The sequence below is a fragment of the Ammodytes marinus genome (assembly GCF_949987685.1).
Source record: "Ammodytes marinus genome assembly, chromosome: 17".
In the NCBI taxonomy this organism is placed as follows: domain Eukaryota; kingdom Metazoa; phylum Chordata; class Actinopteri; order Uranoscopiformes; family Ammodytidae; genus Ammodytes; species Ammodytes marinus.
In genome coordinates, this window is record NC_137221.1 from 13046283 (window position 1) to 13068521 (window position 22239).

A 22239-nucleotide genomic window follows, 5' to 3' on the forward strand; every position below is an offset into this window, starting at 1 on the left:
TATAATGATTAGGCTATTATTATTATTATTAGCCTTTTATTATTATTGTTTGTATATCATTCCATCTTATATTTGTCTAGCTTTTGTGTTTTTAAGGGCCAATGAATAAGCCTAACCCAAACTTTCTGGTTTCTTAATCAAATATAAATAAGGATTAGGCATCTGCCAGACACCAGCTTAGGTTTAGATAAGACTGTATTTCTAACTGACCTTATTTCATTGGGGGGAAACTGACCTGCAGCCTATTGTTTACAGATGCTTGCAGCACATTCACCAAGAGCAAGTCCTGCGTTAGTGGTCGCGAACTACGTTTCCCGTGAAGCTTTGCGCGCGGCAGCTCTCGGGGGCACTCCTCCTCCCACCAGCGTCCTGCTGCCTGCCTGCCGTCCGTGGTGGAGCTCGGAGCAGACGGAGATGAACAGCTCCGAGTCTCTCACGTCCCACAATTGTGCGCAGGGTGAGGAAGATAAAAAAAGAACGGCTCGCGTCGCTCTCTACGCCGTCTTCACGTAGGCCTATCTTAACGAAGCGCCCGGACGAAGACGTTGAGACAATTCCAACCACTTTTTTCTTTTTCTCTCTGTGAAACCAGCCTCCTCTGAATTTAGATTTGTGGATAAGTCCTCTTTCTCTCCGGTAAGCGCTCGTTTCCATATCTTCACATATGTGTGTGTGTGTGTGTGTGTGTGTGTGTGTGTGTGTGTGTGTGTGTGTGTGTGTGTGTGTGTGTGTGTGTGTGTGTGTGTGTGTGTGTTTAAAAAAAGTTTGTTTTTCAACATCACTGCTGCACTGTTCTTGCCGAGTGTGTGTGTCTGTGTGTGTAGTCTATGTGTGTGTGTGAGAGTGAAAGGGACGCATTGGGGAAACTTCAGTGACACAGAGGGTGCTGTATAGTTGTTATGACTGCGGCAGCTTCAGTGGTCGCAGTGAAGGCAGATTTGAATAGTGGTGACAGACCGATCCGGAACAGGGACTTGTTGCCTGCCAGGCTGCCACTAAAACATTCGGCGTTTCCTGCTAAAATATCAAAATGTTCTGGGCAGTTGGACGGATCAGAACGACACTCAGATATTGTTCTCGTCTCGTCATTTTTCAACCTCAATATTATTCTGCGGATTTGTATTCATTAATTATAAATGTACAACCTTGATATTACCTTCACATTCCCATGATGTTATAGGCCGACTATATTAATAGCCCTGATGGTTAAAGTCATTATGATCCCCCCATCCTTCTTGATTGTGTGTCTGCATTCATACAGGATTTTTTTTATTCTTAACACTCACCACTGCAGCATGTGAAACTATTTCATATTTCATTGGCGCAAGATTGCGTCTGTGCTTGTTTGTGAGATGCAAATCAGCTTCCCCCCAGAGCAACAGATAGATTCGCTTCCAGTTGCACGCACACCGTCACACACAGACACAGACACACACACACACACACACACACACACACACACACACACACACACACACACACACTCACACTCACACTCACACTCACACTCACACTCACACTCACACACACACTCACTGTCATGCCATATATACTGTGTGGTTGGTCATGTGTGTGGATATTGCTTAGCCCTTTGGATATTCCTCAGACATGCATAAACAGCTCTTGTCCTCATTGACTCTGACAAGTGCATAGCCCTCTCCTTCCTTATAGTGTGGAGCCAGCATGGACACACATGGTTTATGATGCACGGAAAGCAGGAGCATACACACACACACACAAACACACACACACACACACACACGCACGCACGCACGCGCGCACGCACGCACGCACACACACACACACACACACACACACACACACACACACACACACACACACACACACACACACACACACACACACACACACGCACACACACACTCGCTCTCTGCTTGGACCATCTTTCAATGTAAATGTAAATAGGAATTTCCTCCCAGATAGATTGTAAAATAAACATTGTTTTTCACACTCTGTCAGTTCTGCCCAACACACACACACACACACACACACACACACACACACACACACACACACACACACACACACACACACACACACAACAGAAGCTCCCCTCTCCCTCAGTGAGAGATGCTTGTTGGGTTGTTGGCAGGCCCGTCCATCCCACAGCAGCAGACTGGCTCTCACAGAAGTTGACATTCACTTCAGCTAACGCACAATTTGCACTTTGTCTTGAGCTTCCCTGTGCCGCCGTCGCTGCACTTCCTTATGTTGCACGCTAATCATTAATGAATCTGGTATACTATTTCCCTGACATCTTCTAATAGGAACACGGTAAATAAATACTCAAACAAACTGGCAGCTCTCATGAACCTGTGACCGAGCCTTAAAGGAGAAATACCACCCTGTGTTTAAGTCGAGCTTTGAAACAAAATGTTTGGAATGATACTTTAAAAGTCCCTTAATGGTCCCTCTTCTCTTTTTTATGGCTTTTTTTTTGTAACAAGAGGGTAGCTGGAAGGCTTTTGTGGCTTGTAACGGGCACAGGTCAGAGGGTCAGACCATGGTGGATGACAGACGTACGAGTAAATCTCAGCACGGCAAATGCTTTGTGTCAATTATTTGAAACCGCAGAGTATTCATAGCATGCAGCCAGCGCTGGCATTTTGGACAGAGGAGACAAGGCCTGGGTGTGCAGGCGTGCAGCTGTTGCATGTAAAGGAGGGAGGCGAGAGAGGAGCCCAAAAGGGGACACAAACTGCACCAGCAACAACTCCAAGGACATTTTGTTTGGCCTTTTGTTCACACACACCGCCGGCCTTAATTGAAAGGGTTGCGATTAAGCTGTCAAAACATTCTCCCATCCAGCTCGGGGATAGGAGGGTCTGGCCTCAGCTCAGTCTGCCTCCACACTGAGGGGCTAAACCTGAAAACATGGTTACTTATCAAAGCCAAACTCATAATTAAGTTCATATGTCAGTTCAATATAAAGCTGCAACAAGGAGGTGCTTATTTAGCTTAGCATAAGGGCTGGAAAATATATTCCATATAAAGCCTCAATTCAAGCCTTGATACAATCGTCTGAATCATCGCACCTTGTGTTAGAATTACTTTGTCATTTGCATAAACTGAACTGTTCACTATTCTATTGAGTCTAAACAGCTGCCTGTGATTCCTCACTCTTTAACACTGTCTATAATGTGTCTGGACTGATGGCGAACACATTGGCGTTTCTATACTGGGCCTATGCTGCCGCTGCCTCTGAAAGGATACACTGTAATAATCGCACCGTGTCTGACCGCTGAGAGAGTAAAAAGTGTCTCATCATAGGCTGTCAAGACGTCGTTTGGCAGAATACACACATTTCACACTCACTTAGGCTTTCTCAAGCAGGAACAACCCTTATCCCCATCATTGGTAGGCAAACAGTGGAGCGTTTTGGCTCCCTCACCCCAGTTATTTTTTTGCATTTAGCTTGCACGCCCCGTTTGACACTCCTGTCCATCTAGAGACACACACCTCGGAGGGAATCAGAACGAGATATGAGTCGAGGAGGAGAGTGCACGTTGCCGTGGCTACCGAGGAATGTTTGCTGAATGTCAAGATCGCTTCTGGATTGAGCAGGATTATAAAATGAAACTGAATAGAGAAAATAGGCTTCTGTTGTGTGCTGCTGTATAGGATAGAGTTTCTGTAATTGATCTTGAGGAGCAAAATTGTTGTAACCATACTTTTGGTAGTTTCTTTTTGCATTGAAAGGCTCAAAGTTGTTTTCAACAATGGGAAGATGATGGGTTTTTAGCCTTGCCGTTGTTTGTTTTTTTTATTGCTAAGAAAGAGGAAATGGGGGGCGCCCTTAGCTCAGTTGGTAGGGCGTCCCCCCCATGGGCCTCGGCCAGCAGCGGACCCGGGTTCGATTCCAGCCCGCGGTCGTTCTCTGCATGTCACTCCCCTCTCTGCCCCATTTCAACTATGTCTCTACACTAAAAAAAGAAAAAAAGAAAGAGGAAATGCACTGAAACAGGCCATAAGTCAACATTGTGGTTGAAGGATCATGCCTCTGTAGGCTGCAAAGTGTCAAGAAAACACCCATGTGTGTTTTTTTTCACACCTCGGTGTTGTGAACATTAAGCAGCATGAGATATATTCAGCTCCATGGGCTGAGCTGACAGGGTTTAACACAGATGGTGCTGATTCTAATAATAAAAGAAGCGGAATTGATCTACGCAGCATCAGTCGTGGGTTATTATCACTGGTGCTCCTCTCTGTTCTCCTCAACACTATTGACCCCTGCAGAATAGATTTTTCATTTGTTCTGTACAGCGTAAAAAGGGCGTGTGTTGTGTTTTTTAAAATCCCATTATTGGCGTTGTTATTAGCAGCCCAAGTGCCTCTTCTTCTTCTGAAGGAGTACAGTCTTCAGAAGGTGCAGTTCAGGAAGCTTCAACAGGTTTCAAGCAGCTGTGTGTGGTTCAGAAATGCAAATTCCCTCAGTGAAACCAGTGCAACGTTGAAACAAGAAAGATGGACGACAAATGACTCTAGTTTGATTTCTTCTTTCACACCTCAGCAAGAGCAGGCAATGCTCCAAGCAGCTCATTTAAAGCAGGGAAAACTACCCAACGTTCAGCTGAGCTATAGGCTTTTAAATATTACACAGGTTAGCCACAGACGGATATCTCATCGTTGGGGCCATGATGAATCTCTTCTTCAGCAAAATGTGGCGCTTCAGGCGTTTTTTTGAAGATGTATTATCCATTAAGGAAAATTTGTATTTTCTTTACCTCCTCCTCATCATTCTGGTGTTATGGAACTCATTTTCTTCCAGTGAATGATGAAGCTCTGTCAGATCCATATATTACTTTGATTGCTTCTCTATTCTCTGGCTGTGGTTGTGGTTCCTATAAGGAGGTATTATGGCATTAAAAAAATTATCTCTCTTTGCAATTTTTCAAACCTGTGTGTGTGTGTGTGTGTGTGTGTGTGTGTGCACCCTTCTTGTATTAGCAACACAAGGGAAACACTTATGAGACAAAAGGCCGATTAAATCACTATGCATACCAAGCTCAGGAATGCCAAATGTCAAGCGTGTGTACTCATGTGTGTGTGTGTGTGTGTGCGACTTTTGCAAACAACACGTCACACATTGTTAAAAGCCAGACTTGTTTGTCCTGACGTACAGTTGGAGTCCTGCCGGATCCTGCCCAGAAACATTACACACACACTTCCATAGCCAAAACATGTGCGCACTCACTACTGCCAGCACACATACAGCAACCACACAGCCACAGGTTATTCGCTCTCACACAGACACAGACACACACACACACACACACACACACACACACACACACACACACACACACACACAGTGCATTGGAGGTGGTCCTAAGTGCGTTTGAGTGCGTGCATGTTTCCACTGTTCTTCAGCATCCTTGTTGCAGACCGAAGCTCTGTGCCACTGTGTGACGGAGCAAGAGGCAGAGAAAGCGAGGGGGTTGAGGGAGAGTGTGTTGCGTTCAAGTCAAGTTAACACTGCGGATGCGATTAAATGAGATTGCCTTGGGGAAGCTCTAATGGGAAATCACAGTCCCTTTTCCTAGGCATTGTGGGAAAGACAAGTTGTTAAGTATTCGCCCCCTGATGTTAGAATATACACCATGAGAGAGACAGGGAGAAAGGGAGGGAGGGGAGGGACACGGTTTAAGGAATTTCAACTGACTTGCACTCATGCTACATCTCACACATACCCATATGTGCTACACTGAAATGGTCAACTCTTCATCCATAAATATTTGCTCAGACATCATAGATGGTTAGGCCTATTAACAGAAAAAGCTCTTGTGAGTAGGCTAGCTCAATAATGTTTCCAAGGTCTAGATTGAACATTTACGCTTAAAGGAATATCTTTTGGTGAAATTCTTACTCATGTTTGTTTTCATGTGGAGAGGTAGATGATGAGATTGATGTGAGCAGCAAGTAGACGGTTAGCTTAGCTTAGCATAGAGACTGGAAGCAGTGGGGAAACAGACCGGCTCCGTCCAATGGTAACACATTCGTACCAGCATCCCTAAAGCATGCTAAGAGCTAGCTATTGCCCCACTTGTTTTATTGCTTATATACTCTTTTATATAATGTCTATGCTTATACAGTAGTAGCCTATACCAAATCAAATCAAATCAGTTTTATTTGTACAGCGGCAGCCCAATATCACAAATAGACATTTGCCTCAGTGGACTTTACATTCCATACAGTATGACACTCTGCCCTTAGACCCTTAGCTCGGCTGAGAAAAAACTCCCAGTAAAAACCCTTAATCGGGATTGAAAAATTGAGAAACCTCAGGGAGAGTTGACAGAGTAAGGGAACCGTCTCCCAGGGCGGACATCCTGCAATAGATGTCATCATAAGTAGAGAAAATCACAAAGGGGTCGAATCATTGATTAGATGCTTACATGGTAGTACTAAAGCAAAATATGAATAGTGAATAGTGTGGATGCAGGAGGACTTCAGATGCTGCCAGAGGGGAGACCTGCTCCACACCGTCTCGTCTCCACCAGGGAAAACTGGAAGAGGACAGACATACAACCAATGAGCGAAGCTAAATGAACATAAATAATGAACAACATTATGCATTGCTAGGCTAACCAGCTAGCTTCATATTCATTGTACAGATGTGAAGGTGGTGTCAATATGAACATAGCTAACTGCAAGAAAGAACAGGCGTATTTCCCGAAAACTACTCCACTTAAAGCTCACACAGACAAAACCGCTACTGAGCTCGTATGCTAACAAATCTATCTCCAAACTGACTGACCAATTTGAATCAATGAAAGACTCAGTGTGACACAGTTTGTGTTTGAGCACAGACTGCATGTGTCTCTATTTCCATTGTTGTCCCAAACACAGTTCCAAAAGACATGTCTGAGAAGACTGGCAGCCTCAGATGGACATTGCACTGCTATTACATTGGGTATTAGTTAACCATGGATTTAACAGGCAAATGTACAGTTTATATATACAGTATATATACTGTATATATATAAAAAAAAATTAACTTTCGCCACAAGCCCACTACTCTATTCAATTTCTACTGATTCCAGGCCTATGTTGGCCTATGACTCTGGAGTGGGACTGCTTGTTCACCGCTATCATGGGCCGCTATCTGCTGTTATTGTTGCCTCTGCCTTACTCTGGCTCTTCAAGTCAAATGGAGTGATGCCAAAGTACTGGGAGGGGACACGTAGCAGCATCCGCTCTGTTTCAGAAGCAGCAGGGTTTTATGGGAAGTGTGGTTGTATTTTAGTAAAACCGCACAAACACAATTCTCAATGCCCTTTGCGTACGCTTAAGCCGGCAAACTGATCAACAGCATGCGGATGGGGTGGCAGGGTGAGGCGAGGTGATGGACAGCAGCCATAGGTGAGGAGACAGAGTGTGTGTGTGTGTGTGTGTGTGTGTGTGTGTGTGTGTGTGTGTGTGTGTGTGTGTGTGTGTGTGTGTGTGTGTGTGTGTGTGTGTGTGCGCGTAGGCTGTCCCCCGCCTCCTCAGTGCAAAGTGCTGCTGATGCTGCATCACGTTCTTCACACACAGTCACACACTGCAGGGTGGGGATGTGCTGTAGTGTCACCCGAGGGGAGGATCCTCATCTCACACTCTGCTGGCTTAAGCACTGCAGAGAGGGCACACACACACACACACACACACACACACACACACACACACACACACACACACACACACACACACACACACACACACACACACACACACACACACAGTGCCCTTAAAGGCATGCACCTACAGAGCTTTATCAGTATTCAGTGCAGCCTACTCTTTTTTGTGTGTCTATGTATTTGTGAGAACAATATCTGTTTCTGTTTCTTCGTTTTGGATCTGTTTTTCTACCTTGCTGTTTGCTTGTGCAAAGCAAGCCTTGTCCTTTTTTGCATCCCTGTCTGTGTGTTTCTCTCTGGGCATATAAACAAAAAAACAAGCATGTTTTTGTGAATAGCTAACCAGTAACCAGTTATAATTTTGTTCTTGTAGAGTGTTTGTGTTTTTATGTGAGAAATGCACAATACACAGTAAGCCAGTGTTCCATGTTATAATGTGTTTATTATGGGGTCAGGAGTTTGACATCATGTGTTTGGCGAGAGATAAAATATCATGGTTCATGGACAGTTAACAGCTGAATGAGGGTCAATGGGGACGTGATGAAGAGACAAAGACAGGACTGTTGCTGGGCTTTCTGACGTCTCTCTGTCTATGTGTGTGTGTGTGTGTCTGTTTGTGTGTATTCAGCGTTTGTTCAACATGCATGCATTGCTGGGAGGGAAGTGTGTGTCTCTCATGTTTACTTGTAAATGCCATTCTGAGTGTCAGGTGATCAGTGCGGTAGTTGTTTGCTCCCTTTCTGTGCAGTGTTATGAAGGATGGGGCCGCCAGTGGATTGGCTTCCATCCATCATTACCACCAGGGACCCCAAGGCTGTCTGACACCATTTTACACCTTCTCCACCTGTCCAATCCTCTTCATCTTGTCTTGCAGTCCTCATCCTCCTCCCTAACCTTCATGCCTCCATTTCTCACTCATGCACATTTCCGCTTTATTTGCCGCCTTTCTATTCCTCTTTCTATATTTATCACCTCTTTCTCCTCTCTTACCAACACATTTTCTCTCTCTCTTTTCTCTCTCTCTATCTGTCTTTAAATGTCTGAAAATCTACCGGCCGCCACTAGTATCGATCTTGAGCAAAGGCAGTTTGGCACGCACACAAACCCACAACTCCCCCCCCCCCCACACACACACACACACATACACACCACACACACACACACACACACACACACACACACACACACACACACACACACACACACACACACACACACACACACACACACACACACATACACACCACACACGCACAGACTGAGTCACACACAAAGACAGTCTGCCCTGCTCACAATTAAAAGCGTTACCTCCCTTTTCCCAGCAGTTCCATAATAGGAAATGGCCCCGTTATCTCTACGGGCACCGGCGTATTAATATAAGCCGTAGACAAACAAGGTGTGGGTAGTAGTACGTGCTCTGCTATGTGCGCACTCTGATAAAATGCAACAACAGCACAAGGCAGAAACTAAAACGACACGGCCAGCCTTTTCCAAACTGTTTTCCCCAAAGTGATTTGTACTCGTCTTTGCAGTAAAGTGGGGACATCAAGGCAGGTGAGAAATGAAGTGAAAAATTGAGGTCATACAGGGGGCGTTAAGTGTGTTTTTGCCCTTTCTTTTTTTGGAACGGCAAAAGCCAAGGGACCATAATCAAACTCAGTCTGTTATAAATACATAATTGCATAAGACTGAGTATGTATATAATATATGTTACATTGAGCTTTAATTACTGTTGTCTGTCTGGCTTTTCTTTAATTAAGTGAGTAATGGCTGTCCTTGAAACATCACAAAATGGTGAAAGAATTTGAAATAATAATCAATTCAAATTCGTCTAAACTCAACCTTTTGGTTAAGTGACGGCCCAACTTTGTACTGCCAAGTTCTGCAATTTGCAAAGCATTCCTCTCTTGTGAAGAACAGAGGAAGGTCAGCTAACAACACATTAGGTCATGACCACATTTGTGATGTTACTGAACTTCTGTGAGGAACCAACTAATCTGCTAAACAAAGAAAGAAGAAGTACCATGTTCTTTTTTTTCATTTCAATTAAATATTGTCGATCCCTCAGCTTGTGACTCTGCCCTCACTTTATCTACAGCGACAAAGTGCATGATCAGGCTTTGATTTCCGTGTGGGCTCATTTCAAGATATTATCCGGTGGGTACAAAGGAAATGAGCGGCCGTCTGGTTTTCTCAATTTTTCTCAGGAGACTTAAACCAAATTGCAAATGACAATATTTGTTAATGGGCATTATCTCACATCATCTGTGTGTGCGTGTTCATGCGTGTGGGAGGAAGAGAGAGACAAAGCATGACAGACTGTGTGCTTTTGTGTGGTGAAGTGTGAATGCAACAATTTGCAACATGACAATTGTAGCAAATCTTGAGAAGGATGCTGTTATATCCACTGAGACTATTGTTTGCACGTTGTAAGAGGATTGCTTGTACCGTCATCATTTGGGGAATTTACGCTCCGTCTCCCTCTGTTTATCCCCACGCCATCTTCCTCCTCTCTCTATCTCTCTTTGAATAGGGCTGGTTGTTTGCCTCCACTGGCTGCTGCTAAATATGCTCCACTATGTCGAAAAACGTAAAAAAGAAAGGGAGCTGAAAAAGAGAGAAAGAGGGATACGAAGAGACGGAGAGGCAGAACATTAGGCAGAGAGAGAAAGAGAGAGTTGTGAATGAAAGAGTAAATAGAACTGGAGGAAAGATGTTGGAGCCAAGTGGAGGAACAAGGAGTTGATTGTTGAGGGCGAGTTTAGGGGCCGTTCAGTTCCTGGACAGTTGGTCCCTGATGTTTTTCTTTTAGATTCCCTGATGAAAAGTTAGAGGGTTCAGCAGCGCTTAACGGTTTCTCTCCATGCTGGCTTTAAAGAAAAGGGAAGAGGATACAGTTTTATTTGAAGTATTTAAAGGATTGTTTTCCGAGAATTTGGGTTGATTTGTGTCTGTTGCAAAAAGTAGGGAAATATGGCCATGAATGATTGCTCATATTCATATTTTTTTTTTGGTAGCCGTCATGTCGTGGGCTAGCTAGTGGTTACAAGTTACAAGCTACTAATGGAAGCTATTTTTGGGCTGTGAAAGCTCCTACTGAGAGTTTATGCTTCCTATTTGGTAATTATAATACCATTTTGCAATTTTTCAGAAAAGTTGTAAACAAAGGGATTAGAGCCCATAATCTTTGCAGCCTTACATCAGAAGGTTATGGGTTCATACACAGCAGTGTGTTTGTATTCCTAAAGTAAGGCATGCAACAACAACACGGAACTGAAGCTCTATTAGCTGTTAGTTGAACACTACCCAGCCTGAATGCAATAGAGCTGATTATAGATTATAGATTCCTCCTCAGCAATCATTTTGTGAAGTAAAAATTACCCAAATATACCCTGGTTCCTGCCTCTTTAAATGTTACAATTGACTTCCTTTTTTCTTTGTTTCCTGAACATGTTTTTTGACTGTTGGTTGGACAAAACAATCAATTGGATGACAAAAACAATCAGCAGATTGTGAGATTATGAAAATGATTTGGTAAATCGGTTGTAATGCAAAAAGATAGAGCTGAGAGAACGTATGACAACAGGGCTCAGAAGGTTTAGATAAACATCAAAGGTTGTGTTGATGCGTTTGAACCCTGACTGCTGCGTCTACACTCTGCACAGTCAAATGCTGCTCATCTTTGACTTGTCTTGTATAATCCATTTTATTTTATTTTCACGGCTCAGTGAGGCTGGGAGTATAATGCACACTTGGCCACAGGGGTTAGGGAAAATGCCTACAAAGCATAAAACGCTTTAAAGTTGCATTGCGGAAGCTGCACCTTTCCTAGGAATAGCTGGAGTCGGGAGTTTTGATGGGGAGATAAAAGAGGTTTACCTTTTCTAGCATCTGGTAAAGGAAGCAATCAGAGAGAGAGAGAGGGGGAGGGAGAGAGGGAGAGAGACATGAGAGAGAAAAGACTCCCCACAGCGGGGTGTTCTGCTGAGCCGCAGTGTACAGCGAAATAAAAAGGTTTTTAACCCGAGCCACGGAGCCAGGCCCCCTGAGCTTTTTTACTTACAAGAACCGAGGGACAGCACAGCACAGCAGCAGAGAAGAAAAAAAGTTGAAGACAATGGTGGATTAGAGTGGAGAAGGCTGGAAATGAAAAGAGTAGCAAGCAGACCAGGAAAAGAAGAGGAACATTGGAGAACATTGGACATTAAGAGATGTCTGACTGTCTAGTGCAACGAAGAAAAGCCCTTTCCAGAGTCTTCTCTCAAGTTGACAGAGTTTGGGATGAATCATTGGGTAGGTGCGTCATTTGTTATGCCGTGCTTTTACCCTCCGGGACACTTTCTTTTTCAATCAGCTGCAAACATTCTTTGTGTGTAGGGTAGGGTAGACGTGAAACAGAAAATCAAACACGAAGCCTTCGTTAGAGAATGTGAGGGCGGGAAGGGCTGCACTTGAGGTGGAGGTTTGGATGGGACTAACTAAAGGAATTTGGGAGTGTGTCTGGATCCAGAGGAATGTAGGAATGGAAGGATGGAGTGGAGGATAGGGAAACAGAGGAAGAGGGGGGGGAATGAGCCAATGGCAACTCGCAGGCAAATTAGAAAGTGACAGCAGGAAACCCAAGTTGTAATCAGACCTACTTGATGCTCATTCGCTAGACATAACAAGACCAAACATTCTTAGCACGCTGCAGATGTAGAATTTTCCAATGCAATGCTCCTATCCTTCTCACCAGTAGTTCTCATCCTGAAGGGAGGAAACTGATCCTTAAACAGGTTTTTGGAAGAAATGTGGATTGTCTTAATTTTTTTTGTTGAAAAATCGATGAAACGTTGTTGGCAGTGAATGAGGGTCTGATTAGATTACCTGGCTGAAATTCTTTCTGTGTTCTTAGCTACGGTAGCGACATGGCTCTATGTCTGTCTTATGGTTGGACAACCATCAACATAACTTCAAAATGGAATAATCTCTTTTTTTATTAATTAATTTCTTAGGCTATGTCATATTAGTATGACAGTGAAGAAATAGATGACATGATGAGATAACATTTATTCCATAGTTTTACTATTATATATTACAACGAAAAAACTGAATATTCTCACATTTGAGAAGCAGGAACCAGCTAAATGTTTTGCATTTGTTTTGCTTGAATAGTGACCAATATGATTTATAGATTTTTGAAAAGATGCAGATTTATTTTCAGTGGATCAACTAATTGATTCATCAACTTTTTTCATCTCTATAAGCCACACTTTAAGGGTATACTGATCCTCACTTAGCACTTAGACCAAAGAGGTTATTGATAAAAGCTGATGATGAATCCATGCGTACAGAATAGATGTGGCTGTTTGAAGCTGCTTTTGTGTTGTCACTGCGCGCCTCGCCTCGCTGCTGAGCTCTCGCTCGGATTTGAGTAAATGTTCAGAGAATTGGTCTCTCTCTCTTGCTGTCGAGAGCCATTAAGAGCGGTCTGTCGGAGCTTGTTTTTTTTTAATCATCTCACAGTAAAAAGAACCCCTTGTTGTACTCCTGTGTTTTTTTGATTCTTAAAAAAAAAAAGCTGCAGTAGCTGCTGCAGTGCTGAAGCAGGATGGGAGGAAGTCCACAACTGCTCTTACTGAATATTGTTTGCCTGCTCTCTTCCAAGCACCTTTCCCTTTCCTTGTGATGGTACACACACACACACACACACACACACACACACACACACACACACACACACACACACACACACACACACACACACACACTCACTGCACACCACAATTATGTGTTGCAATAAACGGACCCGGCCATAAACTGGTAAATTAAAAGCCTGACTCAGAGCAACAAATGAGGCTGGGGGTTTAGCTCTTTTTCAGCCATGTTATGAAAGTTATTTTTAGACTCCTCTTAGCCACACAATGCCTCATAAAAAAAATATGTATATATAAAAAAAAAGCTAGTAGAGTTTGGCTCCTGAACACACATCTCCAGCTCTGTGCTTGTGTGGGTTAGGTTTCAGTGGGTCTTGGTCTTGGGTATATCTCAATGATTGTGACTTCCAGTAAACGTTGCTTGGCAGTTTGACATACAATTTCTTTTTAATGACATGCACAAACTGGCTGGTAGTCTACTGGAAATGGACCAATCTCACGACCTTGTGCACACACACTCTCTCTCTCACACACACACACACACACACACACACACACACACACACACACACACACACACACACAGAAAATCAGTGTTGGCCCTCAGCTTCCACGGTAACTAATCACTCAGACAGCGTGGCCGTGCCCTCTCATTAAGCATGCTGTTTGGTTGAAAAGCAACACCGCTAATGACTCTGCACTGCCTGTTAACACACACACTACTCTCAGAACCTAATACAATAATTGCTGGTTCAAGAAACACAGGCTCGCAGAGTCTACACACAGACACAAGTGACATTCCTGCACAGCTGTTTTTCCTCTGGGGAGAGTGAATGAACGAGGAGAGCTCTGGAGTGTGTGATTTCCTACCACGAGATATTGAAACTATGGCAACAACACAATAGCTTTTCAGTGTATTCCTTGCTATACACAGAAGCTGTGCAAGGAGTGTAACTTAAAGCCCCCGCCCCCACCAACACCCCCAGCCCAGCGGTGCTCTCCCAACAATACCGTCACTGTTCCAGAAACTTCACATCCCATTTGTCGTGATGTCGGCACTCCTGGCTTATTTTTTTTAACTTTTTTCAGCACTTGTTTTCCGTGCTGTCATTTCCCATCCGCTGAGGGGTTGGAAGTTAGCATATAGCTCCCGCTCATTTATTAATGGCGCCGCTAGCTAGTGCTTCACCAAAGTTGACATCGTCGGCCGAGCATGCACGGATTCCGTCAACAAGAATTTACAGGAAAGCGGATCACTGTGCTGTTGAATCCAAGTCAGCATCGTGAACGGCCTGATAGCACAGGCAATGTGCTTCTCCTGTTTGTGGCGCTCCTCTGCAAAATACTGGGGTGTGGGTTTGTTTTTTTGGCAAATTGATTGGACACAAAGAAGTGTGTCTCTACTGTGTTGCCTTTTGTACTCAGTCTTTTATTTTTTATTTTTTTTTGTCAACTTGCCTAGAATCAGTCCTTTTGGGTTGGCCCATGCAGTTAGCTGCTGAATCGTGTAACGGGCCTGGCGTCAATTTTTATCTTCTCTCAATGTGAGCTGGCATATTGAATGTCTCAGTCCAATCACTTGGACAACAGCACACAGAGAAACGTGTGTGTGTGTGTGTGTGTGTGTGTGTGTGTGGCTGTCTGTCTGTCTGTTTATGTATTTATACAGGTGCATTCAGGCCTGTGCTTGACATTGACTTTCACTCCTTCCCTTTGAGAATGTCTGCAGGTTTGATAGCACGTATGCGCCTTATGAATATGTCTGTGCAGGAGGTGTCAGTCCATGTCTTCTTTGTTGTGTTTTCATGCATAAGCAAGTTCTTATATGTGTGTGTGTGTGTTTGTGTGTGTGTGTGTGTGTGTGTGTTTGTGTAGCAGATCTGAAAGGCCTGCATTATCAGCCTCTTGGCAACAAGCAAATGGAGTAGCCACTGAGTTCTGTTCATCGTCGAGGCCCTGTCGCCCCGGGTTACAGGGTTGCTAGGGGATGGATGGAAGGACTGGCATCTCCAAAGTGGCAGCTATAGGCACGTGGGCGCTCTGTATCCCCTTCCCTGCTCTGTATCCCCTTCCCTGCTCTGTATCCCCTTCCCTGCTCTGTATCCCCTTCCCTGCTCCTTTTCCACATCACCCTCCCCTTTGAAATGATACCTGGAGTCAAAAGGTTTTATACGCAACAGCAGTGATGCAATAAAATGAGCTTTCTCAGTGTGCATGATGGTCAAAACCTCAGCTTCCATCAGTAGGCGCTATACTCCAAAAGGCACTCCACCAACAATGATTAGCAGATGCTTAAGTTTAATACGGAGCGATTTGGGGGATTATGAAGCAGAGTTTGTCCGTTAAATAAAACCGCTGCATAAACCGGGTGTGTTCTGCTGCCCTCGCAAACAGGAAGCAGGGCCAACCGTTTTATCTCCCTGCTCCGGTCCCAAAATCAACCCAGCAGTGATTTTTATTCTCTATTCACAATTAGTAGATGACAAATCGTGCGAGTTGTTGTGTGTTTGAGCACTGTCAGTTGAATCATTTTAATAGACTAATTTATTATTACTAATCATGCGACATTGGGATGTATATTGTGGTTGTAATGTGTTATGTGTGTGTTTTAGAGAGAGGGAGAAAAGGAGTGGAGGTGTGAGGCGCCAGCAAACAGTATATGTCTGGCAGCTGTGTCATTTCGCAGAGCAAAAAGGATTATGGGAGAATTACAACAAATGAGCAGTACACACAACTCTCCCTCGACGTTTGTGTGTGTGTGTGTGTGTGTGTGTGTGTGTGTTATAGAATAAATGTGTGCTGTTCTTTATTGCTCAGTTGCATTGGCAGTGACTCACTACTGTGGCATTTTCACAGCAGCTGGCAGTGCTTTAGTCACAGTGTACCTGTGACTTCCTTTCCTGCAAATGCACACACTCATGAAGCCATCACACAAAATCAAATGACCACATATGAGTTAACCCTTTCCCCACAAACTCTCAGTCACAGTGTTTGTGTTAGTTTTTTTTTAAATTTTTTACAATGATGTCATTTCTCAGCTGAGCTCTACAAAGTCGGGTGATATTAGGGATTTTTCTTTACCTTAGCCTAACAGATATGTAGGATAAACCCAGGTCTCTAGCCTATTATAATTATAGGATTACTGTAAACTAACTATACAATAATTGTAAGATTATTTTAACGGATTAGTATTGACTACTACCCATCACACCCATCCGCTCTGCTCCTTTCATTCTCCGCAAAGAAAAAAAAACAGGATTGCAGTGCAGCAGGAGCAGTTGCATTGTCTTGTCATGGGGCCAAACCCACACACGCACATAAACACACTTGCCGTGGACACACTTGTGTGATGTAAGAAGCCAAACGAGACATCTGGGATAATCTATGCGTAATGTGTCTGTGTTTGCTTTGGCGTGTCATCTCCCGCACGCTCTTTTTCGACACACTTCAAGGTTGTTTGATTCCCAGGCGAGGCATCCCTAGAGTGTCTCTCTCTCTCTCTCTCTCTCTCTCTCTCTCTCTCTCTCTCTCTCTGATGCCGTCTTTATGCATTGGCATTTTTACAGCCTATTATGGGGACAATGCCACTTTGGTTGTGGCGCGGCCTGCCGAGCGATAAAGAGACCTGGGGATGCTGCCCAACCTCTTTAACATCAGGAGGGGTGTTCACAAGCTTTTCCCTTGATCCCTGGGTGTTTGTCATACATCACACACAGATGGACGGTTGGATGCACACTGATGGCATGAATGAGTCGAAGCAAAGACGCACACAATTCAGAATTCATACCCGGCTGGAGGGCACCTGGAGAACTTTAATATCCGGAAGCGTCACAACTACTTTCAGTCAATCTCGTGGATTCACTTTGGTCCTACAACTTTGCATTCACTCTACTAGCTCTGTTGTTTTGTAGGACTTCAACTTATTTTATTCATTAATCTTGTATTATTTATTTAGACTATGTTGGGTCAGACTAGTGGCAGATGATTCATTTTTTGTCTACCAATTGTCAGAAAATTAGTTAATAAAAAAAAGTAATAGAAAATAAAATACTCATAATTCTTTCCTGTTTCAGTTTCTGTTAATTGACCAATCATTTCAGCCATACATGTAACTATACGACATACAGTAGAACTCCAGCTAGGGAGCAGATCACCTGCGAATACCAACTCACTCTCCTATATCCCCCAAGTAATTATAAAGGGCATGAAAAACAATCTATGTCAGAGAAAGTGGATACATCATTGGACTCAGCATAGTTGTTTGTAAGAACTGAATGGTCAAAGAGTGGAAAAACGACCTGCATGTGCCACATAGGCACAAATCAATCTCCTTGTCATTTTAGGACCATTGAGCTGCATTCAAATACAGAGAAATACTATACGTCCGGCTGCACTGTCAGCAGTTTCTCTGCATGGCTGGGTGCACTAATGGACACCATATGTGTTGTGGTGCTCGAGTCCACGTTGTAACACATGTCACCCTTTCACACGTCCCGTCTTTGCTGTTGCCCGTAACTTCACATCCAATACAATCTATGTCTTCCCTACAACTGTGTGATGAGCAATTTTTGTTTTTTATCTCCAGGAACAGCCTTTGAAGTCCATTATTGAATCATCATTAGGATCAACAGCTCCACACACATTGATTCATTAATTATTCATAGGACTCTGAGGTGAATATCAAGCACCTCTGTGTTCACTAAGGACTGTGTATACCCGTGTAAAACTTTACAAACTTTACTTTACGTATTCAGCTTTCTTTTCTCTTTGGGCTAAATGAAGTCTTCCAGCAGTTTATTTAAGCAGTCAATGTATGTCTTATTCTACTTCCGTTTCACTCACTCTTTCATTTCCTGTAGAACTCCTTCCTGTAGTAGAGGATGGGGTGGGGAGGGGGGGACTTTTTGGGCCGACTCCAAACATCTGTCCTGACATTAGTCACCTTTACGGATGTTCACATGAAAGGGCTCGCAACTTGACACTTTTTCTTCTTCTGGTTGCAGTCAAATGTAATGACCATGAGGGCATTAGAACCAAACTATGGGTTTTCTCTTATCTTATTGACTCTCTATCTCTCTCTTCTCTTCTCTTCTCTTCTCTTCTCTTCTCTTCTCTTCTCTTCTCTTCTCTTCTCTTCTCTTCTCTTCTCTTCTCTTCTCTTCTCTTCTCTTCTCTTCTCTTCTCTTCTCTTCTCTTCTCTTCTCTTCTCTTCTCTTTTTTAAATAAATGAAGGGGGCAGTTCAAAGTGTCCTTCGAAGCTTAGTGATACTTTATTCACAGTAGTCAAATACGGTTGTTAGGCATGATGCAATGAACCTTGAAGTCATAGCAAGTTTCCAATGTTAATATTTTTCAGAAAATACTAAAGTGTTCTATTCTTTACAATTTCACGGATTTTAGATTCCTCCGTCTCTTATTCCCTATTTAAAGTTAAACAAAATACTTTTTACTTTTCCTGGCTTTTTGATCTTTTTTATATTTCTTATTTTATATGTATTTTTTTTCCCACTTTCCACACGTCTTTTTCCCTTCATGGCCAATTTTGCAAACTTAACACAATATGAAAAGGACATGAAATCCGAAGCACACTTTCTATTCTAAATATAAAATCTCCAACTTCAAACAATGGGGAATCCACCCTTTACAAAGACAGACAACTTCAAACTGACAGGGGCCTCCTCTCTATTCGAGGCAGTCAGGACTAATTTAGCCACATGCGACATGGGGCGCACCCAGCTGTTTATTAGTGACCTGTCAGCAGAACAATAGCTGCTGTGGCCACATGCTAAAAGGAAGGCTAACCCAAGTGCTAAACTAGGCGGCAGGGCTAACCCAAGTGCTAAGCTAGGCGGCAGGGCTAACCACGGGACAAAGCCAGGAGAAGCCAAAACACAGGAAATTAGCATGCTGTTTACTTTCTCTTGTCTAGACTAGGCTCCTATACTATAATTAAGTGCAAAGAGCCCCCTTGTGGATTAGAGGATCTCTAAGGAATGAGCTCTCAAGGTTACTGGTGGGAGAGCCATTGTTTGTGCTGCTTTTTTGAAAATGAAGCAGGGTGGGTTTGACCCATGTGTGGCCCCTAGGACTGTGTTTTCTGCAGCGTGAGCCCTACAGTAATCCCCCAGCGACCCAGAAAAAGTCATTTTTCTAGAGCAGCTGGTTATGTGGAACATAGGTCTAATAACGCGACAATGGCATCATACGGTTGAGAAAGTGTTAAATACGGCAGGGGTTTGGCAACTGGCCATATATTATTAAAACCACCAAGTCACATGCATGTGCCCACTGACCACCACGCAACCCCAGCATGTAGCTCAGTCACTGCCACAAGTGTAATTGATTATGGTCGTCTAAAAAGCAGCTGGCTATGTGAACTGCCACATTATGATGTGACTGAGCAGCCCCACACACACACACACACACACACACACACACACACACAGAGGATTGTGGAACATGCGGTGTGTGTGACCCATAAGGGAGAGCTGATGTCACTTATCAAAGCAATGCATAGGATTACAACAAAGAATTGCGTGTGTGATCATGTCACATGAGAGCTGTATTATTGAGGTGAGGGACAATAGGCATTTTGCTGTGTACATTTTACTAGATAGTACGAACCAAAATGGGTGAAGGTTGACACATTTCCCATCATGCAGCTGTGTTCCCGTAGCCTCTCATGGGGTTCTTTGGAGAACAGTTTGAGGACAGAGGGGGTAAACAAAGAGGACAACCCCAACAAACTGCACTGTCCTCTGGGGTGTCTTTTTCCAGATGAGGCCGTTGTCCCACGGTCTCAAATGATGCATTTTGAATGTAAGTGTGTGTGTGTGGGTGGCCTGTTTACATTCCACTGATTCCTCATGGGAATCCCGCTCTATATCCTCTGTTCCCTGGCTTATTTGCTCGGAAGGTACGTGCGTGTGCGTGTGCGTGTGTGTGTGTGTGTGTGTGTGTGTGTGTGTGTGTATGTGTCTGGGAAGGGGGGGGGGGGATGTTTTTAAACTTCTCACTGGAATACAATTGGCAACTGTCCTCACACCAGGGTTTACCCCTGGTCAAAGCTCAATCCCACACACACACACACACACACACACACACACACATCTGATGGACTCTTTAACCTTGTGTGGACTCGTGCAAGTGGGAATGCAATGTCCATTTGTAAACGATATGGACATGAATGCATCGTCCTGTAGCACTGTGTTCTGAGTATCCATATGAGGACACTCTGCATTATTTTTTTTTTTAACTTTTGCTGTGTATTTCTAGGAAACCTTACACAACAGTTTTTCTCCTGGGAAGTGGGGCCACGGAGGAATTGCAGATGTCATTTTTGTTCCCAAGCTGCTTAGGGACAAAATCTGCAATCTCTTCCCTGGCTCTGTTCACATTGTTAATTCCTCAAGAGATGATTCTAATGCTCCTTTGCTGCATCAGCTGCTGGTAAACCGGTTGCCTTATCTATCTCTATAATCTACAGAAGTGGAATCACACAGAGTCGGGCTAAGGTTTGTGCTGTTATTTTCAGTATTTCTTTTTCAGTATCCTTATGTTTTGATGAGTAGTAAACAGCTGATAGAGAAGATTGTATGTTGAAGAAACAAGAGATGGTTCACTATTTAAAGACACCATGTCCGTTTTTCTTTTAATTGACTTTTTATTTTCAGAAGTCGATGCAATCTACACCGCGTAACATCCTGTCCGTCCAGGCTGGCAGCATAGCGTAGTGATTATGGTGGTAAGATAAGCTAACCACTAACATGAGCCATGCTTTGCAATAATTGATATGACGTTGATAGACAGAAGTTTCCCAGCCGTAAAGACAAGTCATTATCGCTATAGTATGATGTCATATGTTGCATTTATGGCAAGCCGCCACCCTGGGCAATATCAAAAGCAAAAATCATCAGCAGCAGCACTTGAGGGGTCAGAGCAGTGTGTGTGTGTGTGTTTCTGCAAAGCGTTTCAAGTGTCCAGGGCTTCGCTAATGGCACTACTATGAGTTTGTGGTCAGGAGCATTGAGAGGTAATTCACAAATGCTGCAATGTAATGGCTCTTGATAGGAGAAGGGCACTCTGGTAGAGCATGCATTGGGTTCTGACTCTGACTGTGTGCGTGTGAGTGCGCGCTCAGTGGTATTTACAGAGGCTGGGGTAAATGGAAAAACAAATCAAAGGTAAAATGAACGAGTGCAGGGACCAACGAGTAACGAGTCCTCGAGATTGAACGACAAATTGCGTTTGTCCGTAAATGCCCCCTTCAGATTGACACGTTATGTAAGTGTTTTTTTGCACAAGCAATCTGGCGCTCCCATCAACAGGACTTCAATTGGCTGTGCCTTTAAAAAAACCCAGACACGAAAAGCCACAGATGGTCGGTTTACTGTAACTGGATCATTTGTGGACTTTAAATGCTTGAAAAATGATTTAAATCACTAACAAAGGATCAATAAAGTTTCCGGGCTAATCTTCTGTCGATGAACAAAGCAATCACTCAACCTTGCTCACACCTAACTAAGACACTAATGTTTTGTCCTTTCCGTGTCCCTTGTGTGCTGTTGATCAGCACTGTCCATTGTATACAAGTCCGTATACTTTTCCTCCTCTGTCCCTCTGTGAATAACATCGCTGTGTGTAACACCCTGTCCGTCCCTCTCTCTCTCTCTCTCTCTCCACACATGCTCACCACACCATCCGCCCACTGTGTCAGAATGGATTTGCCTCCAGCCACCTCGGCCCCCTTGAAAGTGTCTGGGTGTGATGGTGTCTCGCCGTGGTGCTGGCAGCAGCCTGAGAGGGAAAATGCAACTGAGTGCTTTAATGTATTCTTCCACTTCTTTCTCGCTCCATCTCTCTCTCTCTCTCTCTCTCTCTCTCTCTTGACATGCTGATTTCTGGCCCTTCCTAATTGGTTCATCTCTATTCTGATGGCACTGTGTACCCGCTTCATTTTTTTATTT

General features: G+C 43.7%; 1 protein-coding gene across 1 annotated transcript in view; it reads left to right on the top strand.

Moving 5' to 3' along the window:
• The first annotated feature begins 424 nt into the window (after window positions 1-424).
• Window positions 425-22239, top strand: part of pag1 (phosphoprotein membrane anchor with glycosphingolipid microdomains 1) — a 47332-nt gene continuing 25517 nt past the window's right edge. The window contains exon 1 of the mRNA XM_080045233.1: window positions 425-636. The gene's annotated coding sequence lies outside the window, so the exon portion shown is untranslated. The remainder of the gene's footprint in view (window positions 637-22239) is intronic.